Below are 13520 nucleotides of genomic sequence, written 5' to 3'. Positions count from 1 at the left end.
CCATGCACGTGGATATTTAAGCAGCTGTATTCATAATTGCCAAAACTTGGCAGCAACCAAGATGTCCTTCAGTAGATGAATGGATAAATAAATCGTGGTACATCCAATGGAATATTGGTCAGCACTGAAAAGAAATGAGCTATCAAGCCATGAAAAGACATGGAAAAAGCTTAAGTTCACATTACTACGTGAAATAAACCAATCTGAAAAGGCTACATACTGTATGATTCCAACTATATGACATCCTTAAAAAGGCAACATTATGAGGACAGGAAAAAGATCCCTGTTGCTAGAGGTTTGGGAGTGGATGGGAAGGGATGATAGATAGAGCACAGAGAATTTTTAGGACAGTGAAAGTGCTCCATATGATATTATAATGACAGATACATGCCATTATGCATTTCTCCAAACCCATAGAATTTATACCACCAGGAGTAAACCTTAATACAACCTATGGACTTTGGATAATTATGATGGGTCAATGGGGGTTCATCAACTGCAACAAATTTACCACTATGTCACCATAGTGGTAGAGATGGATAATGGAGAGGCTATGCAGGTGTGGGGGTGCGGGAATACAAGAAATTTCAGTCCTTTCCCTTCAGTTTTACTGTAAACTCGAAACTGCTCTAAAAACAGTCTTAATAAAAGAGAGAGTTCCGATATACCTTCTTAGGTTGCTACTGGAGGTGTGCTTCAGTAAACAAGGGAATGAACAAGAAAAAAAGGGAACATAGGGTCTTTCTGTAATAGAAACTTATGCAGAAAACTGAATCATCAAAAATAACATAGAAGCATGTTATTTAGAAATTTGGAGTTTCTAATTAAAAAAAATATATATATCTGGAAGAGTTGAAAGATGGTGTCCCTGGAGGGGCGCCTGGGTGGCATAGTCGTTAAGCGTCTGCCTTCGGCTCAGGGCGTGATCCCGGTGTTCTGGGATCGAGCCCCACATCAGGCTCCTCTGCTGGGAGCCTGCTTCTTCCTCTCCCACTCCCCCTGCTTGTGTTCCCTCTCTCACTGGCTGTCTCTATCTTTGTCAAATAAATAAATAAAATCTTTTAAAAAAAAAAGTGTCCCTGGGGAGTGGAACTGGGACCATTATTTTTCAGTATAACCCTCCAGGCACCATTTTATTTATTTATTTATTTATTTATTTATTTATTTATTTATTAAAGATTTTATTTATTTATTTAACAGAGAGAGACAGCCAGCAAGAGAGGGAACACAAGCAGGGGAGTGAGAGAGGAAGAAGCAGGTTCCTAGCGGAGGAGCCTGATGTGGGGCTCAATCCCAGAACACTGGGATCATGTCCTGAGCCAAAGGCAGACGCTTAAAGACTGCGCCACCCAGGCACCCCAGCCAGGCACCATTTTAAAGCTATGCAGATATTTACTTTCACAAAAATTAAAATCAATTGATGATGTTTGTTTTCTTTACCACCTGATTGTTTATTCTCTATTACCCCACTCAGAAGTTTCAGGAACACTTCCCATCCCTCCTAGGAGATTGCCATCCACTCATTTGTTCATCAAGCTATTTCTAAATATTTTCTATCTGCCATATACCATGTTTAGGCAAAAGTATATATAAGGATGTTAGAAAACTCCCACCCATGAAGAGTTTCCCATATGATTAAGGAGATGAGAAATGAATGATTAAATCATAATAAAAGAGACATACTAAGTTAGATGGCACAAGTTGTAACCATTACAGGAGGTAAGACATAAATCTGTGAACCAAGACAGTACGGAAAAGCTTCAGTATAAACTGGGATCTGCAGTGGGTATTAGCATGTGGTTATGATTTGGTGAGGGAAAACGAGTAAACATTCAAGACTAAGCTAGTAGCCAAGAGAAGATGAAATCAAGAATGACTCAAAGAACTGTGAGCAGATGATGATGGAGAGAAGTCATAAGAAGTGAGTTTAGAGGGGCACCTGGGTGGCTCAGTAGGTTAAGCATCTGCGTTCAGCTCAGGTCATGATCTCAAGGTCCTGGGATCAAGCCCTGCATCAGGCTCCCTGCTCAGTGGAGAGCTTATCTCTTCCCTTTGCCTGCTCATCCTCTCTCTCTCGTGCTCTCTCTCAAATAAATAAATAAAATCTTTAAGAAAAAAAAGGAAGTAAGTTTAGAAAGATGAGCCAGAACGAGACCAAGAGGAATCAGTGAACACAAGGTCTTCACTTCATGGGTGACAAGGAGGCCCCTAAAGGATTTTGACCCGTAAAATTACAGCAGTGTTTTGGGCAGATTGATCCAGGAGCTAAGCTCAGAATGATCAGAGGGAACAGAAAATCTTGAGACATGCTCTCTTGAAATCATTGAAGCATAAAATTTGAAGCATCTGGACCAGGGTGAGTTACTGCACCTCACCTATAAGAGAAAAGCCCTTCAATGTGTTCATTCATTCTCACGACAAATATTTATGGTGCTCAGTGTGTCAGGTGTTGCACCAGCTATTGGGGAAGCAGTGGTGCTCTGCCAAGGAGCCCACAGTCAACTGGTAAGAGACCACAAACAAGTATAAGAGATCTGGTCAGATTTTTTCCAACTGAGTCCATTTGCTGAATCCCTGGCCCTAGAAGAGAGCCAGGCACATGCTAGGCTCTCATGGATGTTTTTTCATAAAGCTTAAAACAACATTAACAGGATAACGGGATGCCTGCAACAAGACTAAGCACACTGACTGCTAGAAAACACTCAGAGGAGTACCTAACATAATCTTAGTAATGCAAGAGAACTTTCCAGAGTAGATAGCTTAAACTATCGTCATATGCACAGTTTCTGACATATCTGAGATTGGGATGTGTCTCCAAAACCGGAACAGGCCGTAGTTTGATTGGAAACATTTTTTTCTTTGTCAGTGGCACATATAATCATGGTGTACCCTGCAATCACATCTTAGGCTTATTGAAATGTTGTATCCAAGCCAGAGTCTTTTCTTTCCAGAGATCTTCTTCTTTCCATAATAGTCACCCAATCTGATAGATTCCACCTCTAGAAGGACACTTGCATCCACCCACTCCTTAGCATCACTACCGCCACCATTCCCTACTGTAAGCTATCTCAACACCCTCATTCTGTTTCCTCTGCTCCAAACCTTGGCCTCTCCTATCTATTACTCAGCCCTCAAATCAGGCAGATCTTTGCAAAAACCAAATTTGCTTATGTTACTTTCCTTCAAGACAAGGTCTAAACTCAATAGAATGGTGTACAAGGACTTTTGAGCTCTAATCTTCACCAGTCTGTTTCCTTACCTCCTCCACCCTTTGACTTGTTTAATGCCTAGTTTATTTTCTAGAATCTAAGGCACCATTAATGTTCAGTCACACCTTTATTTTATGGAACGTTAAGAAAGAAAAAGAGATTCTCAATCACATGGTGGCATGCTGTCAGGACAGGTTCTCTTGGAAAAAGCCCCCGAGGAGATCTGAGTACAGAGGATTGATTGGGGAAGGCTCCCAGAATAATACCAGCAAGGAGATGAGGACAGCAGGACCCAGGGTTGGGGGAAGCTGAGCTGAAATGCAATAGAGTTAGGGAACTCAGCATACCCCCTGGGAGCTCTGCAGCTGATACTTTTTAAGAGTTGTCCCTCATGAAGGCAAGGAAGCCAGAGCTCTGAACTCCCATGTAGACTAGTCACTGAAGGTGGAATGTAGCCTTGGGTGAGGCAGCTCCTCCCAACAGCGGGCAAATCTCAGAAAGAGACACGCAGCTGAGAGCTGTCCTCTGTCAGCGCTCCAAGAAGATAGACTTGAAGGGACGATCTGGGCAGAATCTACCTCATCCATTACAAATGTCACCAATTGTGAGATGGGTTCTAATATCAGACATGCTAGGGTAGGAGAAAGTGTACCTCTTCAAATCAGTTAAACACAGTATATGTATAAGCAATTCCTTTTCTGCTTACATCATTTAGTTTGGTGACCTGCAACAAATAATCCTCATGGTACAGCAGAAAAAGACATTGCAAGGAAAACGATATACCTAGTTGTGGGGTTTTTCAAACATTTTAATTATTTTAAGTGTACAGTTCAGTAGTGCTAAGTATGTTCACCTGGTTGTGCAACCATCACCACCTTCCATCACCAGAACTTTCTCATCTTGCAAAACTGAAACTCTGTACCCATTAAACAATAACTTCCCATTTCCCCCTACTTTCATCCCCTGGCAGCCACCATTCTACTTGCTTTCTCTATGAATTTGACTACTCTAAATTCCTCATATAAGTAGAATCATGCTGTTTCTGTCTTTTTACAACCAGCTTATTTCACTTGGCACAATGTTCTCAAGTTTCATCCATGTTGGAGCATGTGAAAGTATTTCCTTCTTTGTTAAGGTTGAATAGTATTCTGTTGTATGTATGTATCACATTTTGTTTATCCATTCATCCACCAAAGGACATTTGGGCTGCTTCCAGCTCTCAGTTATTGTGAATAGTGTTGCTATGAGCATGGATATGCAAATATCTCCTCGAGACCATACTTTCTATTCTTTTGAATATATACCCAGAAATAAGATTGCTGAATCAAACGGTAGTTCTTTTTTTAATCTTTTGAGGAACTGCCACCCTGTTTTCCATAGTGGTGGCACCATTTTACAATCTCACCAACAGTGCATAAAGGTTCCAATTTATCCACATCCTCTCCAATGCTTGTTATTTTCTGTGTTTTTTTTAATAGAAGTCATCCTAATTAGTGTGGGATGATATCTCATCACAGTTTTTATTTGCATTTCTGTAATGATTAGTGATGTTGAATATCATTTTATACATTTGTTGGCAACTTGTATATTCTTTGGAGAAATATTTATTCACGTCCTTTGCCCATTTCTTGATGGACTTTTTGATATTTTGGTTGTTAAGTTGTAAGGGTTCTTTATATGGTCTGGATATTAACCCCTTACCAGATATATGATTTCCAAATTGTATTGTAAATTTTTCAACTTCATACTTTCTTGCTGCCTCAACAACCCCCCCACAAACAGGCTGCAAACACTCTGCCCAGGTTACCAGTTACACCAATATGGTAAGACTGGTTGGTCCCTGTCACAAATTACTTTCTTGTCCTCCCCTAACTGTGAACTAATGATCTTCAAATGCACCAATGAAATCCCCTCATGCTTTTCATTGGTGTACTCCATCTTGACCCCCAGTAAAGCCACTAGTGTCCCTTAGCCCCCCACCTGCTAAGTTGAGCTGGCTCCCTTGACACTCCCCCCATGTAGTCTTGCATGGTGTAGCATGCCTCCTGTCCCTAGGACTTGTGAATATATAAATTTTATTTTCTTGCACCTCTCCTGTGTTCCTTTTTGTGGTTGAAGCTGGTTGACCATCTCATGAAAGAATACGAGACACAATTACTTCCTTCCATCCCATAGGCAGTCTTTTATTCTGTTAATAGTGTCCTTTGACACACAAAAGTAAGTTTGGCATAGTCCTATTTGTCTATTTTTGCTTTTGTTGCCTGTACTTCCATTGTCATATCTAAGAAATCATTGCCAAATCCAATGTTATGAAGATTTTCCCCTATATTTTCTTCTAGGAGTTTTATAGTTTGGGGTCTTACATTTAGGTCTTTATTCTGAGTTAATTTTTTAATATAATGTAAGAAAAGAATCCAACTGCATTTTTTCACAAGTGGATATCCAGTTTTCCCAATACTATTTGTTGAAGACACTGCCCTTCTCCCATTGAATGATCTTGGTACCTTTGTCAAAGATCATTTGAGCATATATGCAAGGGTTTATTTCTGGCTGTCTATTCTATTCCATTGGTCTGTGTGTCTTCATGTCATACTGTACCATACTGTACCATACTGTACTTTGACTTTGTACTATGTTTTGAAATCAGAAAGTGTTAGTCTCCCAGATTTGTTCTTCTTTTTCAAAATTGTTTTGGGTATTCAGGGTCCCCTGAGGTTCCATATGAATTTTAGAATTTTTTTTTCTATTTCTGCAAAAAAATGTCATTGGGATTTCATAGTACACCTACTTTTGAGCACATTGTGCTTGTGATTTCTGTGAAGTGTCCATGTCCAGGAGGCAATTGATTTAGGACTCAGAGGGCACTGAGGATGGAATCAGTCATCTTACATAGCATTCCTACTTTTCCAAGAAGCATTAATAATCGTTGCCTTCCAAAATAGCAGCAGGAAAAATAAATCTCAAAGGAAAAGAAGCATCTGTATTGTTGACATTTTTCTTGCCTTTCTCTTTAACCAAAGATTCTATACTCAGCATTTTAAAAGTATGATCATTCGGCCGAATTCTCCTCAAAGAGAAAAGATAAGATTTTTCCTAAATTTGAGGGAAATCACATTCTATAAGAAAGGGAGGAAGCTAACAGTCATCCTTCTCCTTCTCTCTCACCCAAGTGCAGCAACCCAGCACCCACACAGAGTTCAATGAGGTGGCTCAGGGCCCCACAGCCAGCTTGCCGAAGCATTTCCCCAGTCCTACCTGAGAAGCACCACAGCCTCGCCACCAATGCTCCTGCCCCCCCATTTTCAGGTGGGATAACAAAGACTGTGAGCTAACCAGTGAAGTTCTCCACGCCAGATATATTCAGGCTGGGTTGAGAAATCCTAGGGCATACATCATAGACTTGTTCCCAACATATTCCAGGCAGTATTTTTTTATAGGACATATTTCCAAATATTCCTAGACCATCTAACAAGCACTACGAAGAAATCATTATGCCCTTTTCTTTACAAACTGTATGTCTCTCTAGAATACTAGACACAGGAGTAAAAAAAGTTCAAGAGCATCTTTTTCAGGGCAGGTATGTTCATAAAGCTTCCTTACCATTGGTGATTAGTTAATCCTTATTTTTACTCACTTTTCTATCAGCATCCAGAGGGTGTGGTTAAGTGTTAGCTAAAAAGTCTCCATCTCCACAAACACCAGTACTGGAATCAGCAAGAGTGCTTACTTAAATTATTGGGGACCACTTCACACATACTGAGGTCTCAGGATATGGCCCAGGAATCTGTATTATAAAGAAATTCCCCAGGATATTCTTATGCATATGAACATTTGAGAAACACTGAAATAGAGCAAATAAAAGTTTTACCCAAAGGAATTCAACTAAGAAAGTAATTATCATAATCATAGGATAATAATGATTCTTGCATAGTTTCTAACATACAATCAGATATCCATTCACACTGTAAGGCATTTTACAAGTTTAGAGTTTGCTGATTCTCCATTAGACTCTTATATCCTATTCCTGTTTAAATCTTTTAAAATGTGAAGCTTATTTTTTAAGAAATACAATCATAAAGTAAGCCTTGAGCTGTGTTACTTACTTTCTCTTTAAGACTGAATAAAATTCCCAACGCTATTTTATATCATGATTCTCACACTTGGGAAATCCTTTACACTAGCTGTTAAAATCATTAAGCCAATGTCCTCGATTTAATCTTTAAGGTTGACCAGCCAGCATTGAGTCACTGTAATCTTCTAGGTCAGACAGGAAAAGAATTGACGTCGTTACCAAATACCACTGCGTAAGTGTCTTTGAGAAAATGGCAGCCAAGTGTACAAAGTTGGGTAATGAGATGTGATGGGCAACAGTCCCTGAGCAGGTGAGCTGAAAGGCCTGGTACCTGGCATTCCATCCCTAACGATGCCCTTGTGTGAGCTGTCAAGGATCCGTGACACACTTTCTCTGACATAACACATCTCAGGGAGTTATCAAGATGTTTCCTCTCTCCAGAAGATCAACCAGCCTATTAGGAATGATAATTTGGCACATGCTATGCTCAAGGGACAGATGCAGTAAGGGATGTTTCATACAAAGGAGCTTCCACCATGAGCCAGCAATGTTGATCTGCAGCTAAAAACAGAGATGCATAAAAATAAACCTTCAACCTCTCACCCTGAACAATGAAGATGTTTTCCAGAAAACTGCACAGAATCTAAACAGCCTCAGAGGTCACCAGTTCCTTTCTTCAGCTTTTACTTTTTAAAAAAGGAAAAATTAAAAAGAGGATCAGCTGACCTCATTGGTTTATCTCAGTAATCTCTAACACTGGCTGCCCAAAAGACAAGTATAATACAAACGTGGCCCAACAGTCTTGTTGGCTTGTTTCTAGGTTTCAGAAACAAGCAAAAAAATTATAATTAGCTATAATTTAATATCCTAAATTATTATGAATACTTCCATGTCAGAAGTTAATGTTAGTACTCAATTCAATTTTAAAGAGAGATGCTGAGATAACTCAGTTCCAATCACATATTCATTCTCTCTCTCTCCCTCCCTCTGTCTCTCCCAGCCCTCCCCAACTCAAGTCAAAGGGAGAAAAAACTGAGATGATTATCTGGGAATGAAGAGGGAGATGATCACATCAGTCTAAATGACCCAGGGCCTGTGCCCATGAATGCAAGCAAACCCAGGAACCAACTGTAGCCCAGAAGGCTCAAACATTGAAGACAAGGCAAATTTCAAGTTAATTCATGTCAAAATTAATTTTTTAAAAAATATTTCCCTCTTATCCCAAGGCTTTTGATCAGTAAGACAGTAAGATATGAACCGATGCCCATGCAGTGAATTACTGCCCAAGGAGGGCCAAAGTTAAAGACAGAATGTACTGCCTCAGAACCTGCAAGGCCCCAGTCAGGAAAGGAAGGGCAAGAAGTCAGGCATGGAATATCTAGAGCAGTGGGGCCATTTGCTGATCCATGTTTATATATAATGTCCTTGTCACTACCATTTTCCTCTCACTGTCCCCAGACCAACCCATTCTAATAAATGTCCCCAGTCTCTTCCAAATTCTAACATCCTTATTTAAACGTCTGTGGTAGAAGGTGGTGGTGGACGTGTGGGAGCCCCGGCGGTCAGCAGGATTGACCCTCTGGAGCATGGACGCCAAGCTATTCCGTTCTGAGCTGTGTTAGGAGGCCCTTCAAGGGAAGCTCAGTGGCCACTGCAGCAGCAGCAGCAGCTTCTCACCTGAACCTGGATGCCCTTGGGGAAGTGCTGCAATGCCCCATCTGCATGGAGTCCTTCACGGAGGAGCCTGTGCGGCCCAAGCTCCTGCAAGGTGACCACACCATCTGCCACCCATGCCTGGAGCAGCGCCTGGCCAGTAGCATCAGTGGGGTCCGCTGTCCCTTTTGCAGGAAGATTACCCGCATGACCAGCCTCACCCAGCTGACGGACAACCTGATGGTGCTGAAGGTCATTGACACAGCCCAGCTCACTGAGACTGCGGGGCCGCTCCTGTTCCGGTCCTGTGGCCAGCGGCTGCCCAGGCAATCCTGCCCGAGCTGCGGTGTGGTGTTGTGTGAGCCCCGTCCGGAGGCGGATCCCAGCCCCCTGGCCACCGTACACTTCCTGTAAAAGACGCAGGTGAGGAGCAGTGTTGGGACCGTGGAGAGAAGTTGGCCCAGCTGCGGGAGCTCATGGGGGAGCTGCAGCAGCGGTAGGTGGCCTTGGAAGGGGTCTCCAAGGACCTTCAGGTGAGGCATAAAGTGGTTCTCCAGGAGTACGGCCTAGGAATGCAGGGGCGAGGAAAAGCTGACTCGCTCTTGCAAGTTCCTCACAGGCTGTTTGGCTGAGTTTGAGAAGTCCAACAGTCAGGTGGTAGAGCAGCAGAGTTACCTGCTTACCACGCAGAGGTGCAGGCTGGGTCTTGCTGTGACTACTTCCTGGCCAAGGTCAAACAGGCAAACGCAGTGCTGCTAGACGAGACAGCAGATGAGGAGGAGTGCGAGGTCATGACCAGCCTGCCCCGGTAGCTTACACTAAGGCTGTGGAGCTTCTTCAGGTTGGCCATGTGGGCCCCCTCCAAACCCGGCAGGCAGTTAAAAATCCCTGGACAGTTAACACGGAAGACTCCTAGCCCCGGAGGCTGCAGCCTCTGCTGCCTCCACCTCATTACGTTTAGAGAGATGGACGTGAGCCCTGAGGACGTGGTCACCAGCCCTAGGGCCTCACCTGCTCAGCAGCCGGTTCTGTGACTGTGGCCAATATCTGGCAGCGGCTCTTCCTCAAGAAGATGGGGGCTAAAGGCAGCACTCCAGGCATGTTCAACCTTCCAGTCAGTCTCTGAGTGACCAGTGAAGGCGAGGTGCTCGTTGCTGACCGAAGCAACGACTATATACAAGTCTTTACTCAGAAAGGCTTTTTGAAGGAGATCTGCTGCAGCCCTAGTGATAGCTTTGTGCTGAGCTCCCTTGGGGCTGATCTGCCCAATCTCACTCCTCTCTCGGTGGCCATGAACTGCCATGGCTCACTGGTGTGACTGACAGCTATGACAGCTCCCTCAAGTATATCTCTTATGGCCACTGCATGCAAACCCCGGGGCATCACAGCCCTTCCATCTGGCCAGTGTGTGGTAACTGATGTGGAAGATGGAAAGCTCTGGTGCTTCACTGTTGACCGAGGAGCAGGGGTGGTCAAATACAGCTGCCTCTGTCTTGCTGTGCGGCCCAAGTCTGTCACCTGTGATGCTGAGGGCACCGTCTACTTCACAGTCTTGAGCCTCAATCTGGAGAATCAGCAGAATGAGCACCACCTGGAGAGTGGCTTCTCCACAGGCTCTGTGGGCCCCAGTGGGCAGCTGGGTCACCTGATTGGCCGCTTTTTCTCAGAGAAGGAGGATTTCCACTGCATTGCTGGCAGGTGTGTGATGTTCCTGGCGATCTCATTGTGGCTGATGTAGTCGAAAAGAAATTCTCCACTTTCCTAAGGGTGGGGGCTGGAGTGTCCTCATTCAAGAGGGGCTCACGTGTCCAGTGGGCATCGCTCTCACTCCTACAGGGCAGCTGTTGGTCTTGGACTGTTGGGATCACTGCATCACGATTTACAGCCACCATCTGAGAAGATATTCTACCCCTCAGGAGATAAGAGACAACAGTTTCTTCTGCTTCCCAGCCAGCTTCCTTCCCCTTGTTCCTTGGTAATTGGCGGTATTGTAGAGTACACTTGGCCTGTGTCTTTACTCCAGCTGGCTAGTCGTAGAATTTTGGAAGCTGTCTTTTAGTGAGTTTGGTTTTTTGAGGTGTTTTGTTTTGTTTCGTTTTGTTTACATTATTTCCCTTCTAAATTTAGAGCTTTAACAGATGCATTGCCCCAAATAGGACTCTGATATGGGGTTAGCTGAAGTTTGATTAGAACGTAAGCACTTCTGAGGCTTCAGTAGAGAGCCTTTTGCCACCAGTGTCTGAAATTTTCCCTTGTACTGAATTCTTGTTGCTTTCCCTCTTTTGGCTTTGATAACCCTGGTCCTTTATTTCTCTCTTATTATACAGCACTTTATATGTGACATTTTCTCTTTAATTCTGTTGCACTTAGTGTGCATGCTCCAGTGGGATCTGCTCCACCTTTCATTTCAGGCATCATATCCTGGGGTGCCTGGGTGGCTCAGTCAGTTAAGCATCTGCCTTTGGTTCAGGTCATGATCCCAAGGTCCTGGGATTGAGCCCCACATCAGGCGCTCTGCTCAGCAGGGATCCTGCTTCTCCCTCTCCCTCTACCTGCCACTCCCCCTGCTTGTACTCTCTCTTTCCCTCTGTCAAATAAATAAATAAAATCGTGGGGAAAAAAAACACCAGACATCATATCCCTGTGGCATGATGTCTCAAGTCTCTTTCCCTTTACCAGAGTGAAAGCTCATTCATTTAGTGCCATCAAGGGAGATATACAGTCCTTTTGGGAAGCAGTACCTCTTGATTCTGGGGGATTTTGTGCCATCTTGGATTGGTCTCTAATTGCAGATTGACACTAGTTGGTTGGTGTTGAAGACTGTAGCTTGGAAATTGCTTGCCTTTTACTGGAATATATAGATTGGAATTATTTCAAAGCACTGAAAGATGGGATTAAGCAAACACAAATGCTAATATAGTCAGTAAACACTCTTGAATGGTCTCTAGAGCTCATCATTTTTCATATTACTTTTCTCCACTACCTGTGCTGAGAGTTGTCTGCAGAATTGTACAACACAGACCAGGGTCAACAAAGTGGGGAGGTGGACACATCTTGTTTTCTTTAGACAAAACTGTTGGGTCTTTATTCTGTATTTTCCTCAAATGACTGCATAATATTTGGTTTTGAGATTTATTTCCATTCCTCTATCAAGAATTAAATAACTGATAACTGTTTCTAGAAAGAAAGAATGAAAGAACGAAAGAACGAAAGAAAGAAAGAAAGACATCTGTGGTAGAAGCTACATTCTACTTGGGTCTTTTTTTTTTTTAACAACAGTCAATCTGGGCAAATAAATTCAACATTCTAGCCGAGGGGATGTGGAAATGAGGCTTGCCAGGGCTCTGCCTCTAGGAGGTGTGTGACTGGCCACTTTGGCCCACCTCCGCATGCCACTTAGTCTTCCTGGTCTCAGTTTCTCCATCTGCCCAGTGGGCATGCCCATCTGGGGGTTTTTATGGCCTCTTTCAGCCACTGGTTCCCTAGGGTGGAAATCGAGGTGGTTCCTATTTCCCCTCCCCACCCCTAAATCCACACTCCCATATTCCCCCACAGTGTGGAAGCACACACCCACCCTGATGGTGGGCCTCTGATGAGATTTGGGAGAAGGGAATGAGAGAGAGAGGAACCAGTCAGCCCCATCTTAAATTCCACCAGAGTGCAAATTCTGGCAATTGCTCAGTGGCATATCTATGCAGGAGAATGTAGGAAGTCTCCCGCATTTTTAATCAGGATAGTACTCCATCTCCTTTCACCAGGCAGCTCTAGTGGAAATCTGAACATGTCCAGGTCAAGGAAGCTAGGGTGGGAAGGACTTCGGGACACCCCTTGACAATGTCCAGTTAAAAATAACTGTTCTTATCAGTGTTGGAAGAATTATTAAAACAACTATGTTCCTGAAAGAGAACCACAAAATGGAAGTCAGATTCCTAAGAATGTGACCAATGAAAGCCCAAGTCTGAAGACAATTTCTCTACTCTTGCCTTCAGAGTAGATTCATTCATTCTCTCCCTTATTTTCTACCCAAGAAATATTTACCAAGCACCTGCTAAGCCTCCAGAACCATGCTTCATGCTGGTTGTAGTGATTTACTTTAAACTGCTTGAGTATCATCAGTGTGCAAGGGTATGAGTCCTAGCTGGTTTCAGCTTGAATCCAGCCATGTGCTATCAAGAAAATACTCTCTGGGAGCATTTGGTTAGGGGCACAAACTGGACACTGCAAAGAGGCAGCTTCGTTCAGCCTTCTGCCACACACATCCCAGTTGACACAGAGGATTTGCTTTTTAGCAGGCTATCAAAAATGGATATTCCCTGCTGACAGTAGGGACTCATTCATGAATTACCATGATTTCCACTGCTGAAAACTTCAAGGCAGGAGAAATGGTAAAAGGTCTAGACATTCAGTTTGAGATGATGAAAAAGTTCTGGAGATGGACTGGTTGCCCAGAAATGTGAATGTATTTAATGCTACTGAACTAAAAGTGGTTAAAATGCAGGGCGGGGGTGGGGGGACACTTGGGTGGCTCAGTCAGTTGAGCGTTCAACTCTTAGTTTTGGTTCAGGTCATGATCTCAGGGTGGTTGG

General features: G+C 43.3%; 1 pseudogene; it reads left to right on the top strand.

The window, feature by feature from the left end:
- Nucleotides 1–481: 481 nt before the first annotated feature.
- LOC100477245 lies at nt 482–10913 on the top strand (annotated as a pseudogene).
- Nucleotides 10914–13520: the final 2607 nt, after the last annotated feature.

The sequence above is a fragment of the Ailuropoda melanoleuca genome, unplaced genomic scaffold, assembly GCF_002007445.2.
Source record: "Ailuropoda melanoleuca isolate Jingjing unplaced genomic scaffold, ASM200744v2 unplaced-scaffold11384, whole genome shotgun sequence".
Lineage (NCBI taxonomy): Eukaryota > Metazoa > Chordata > Mammalia > Carnivora > Ursidae > Ailuropoda > Ailuropoda melanoleuca.
This window is presented reverse-complemented; position numbering and strand designations above follow the sequence as displayed.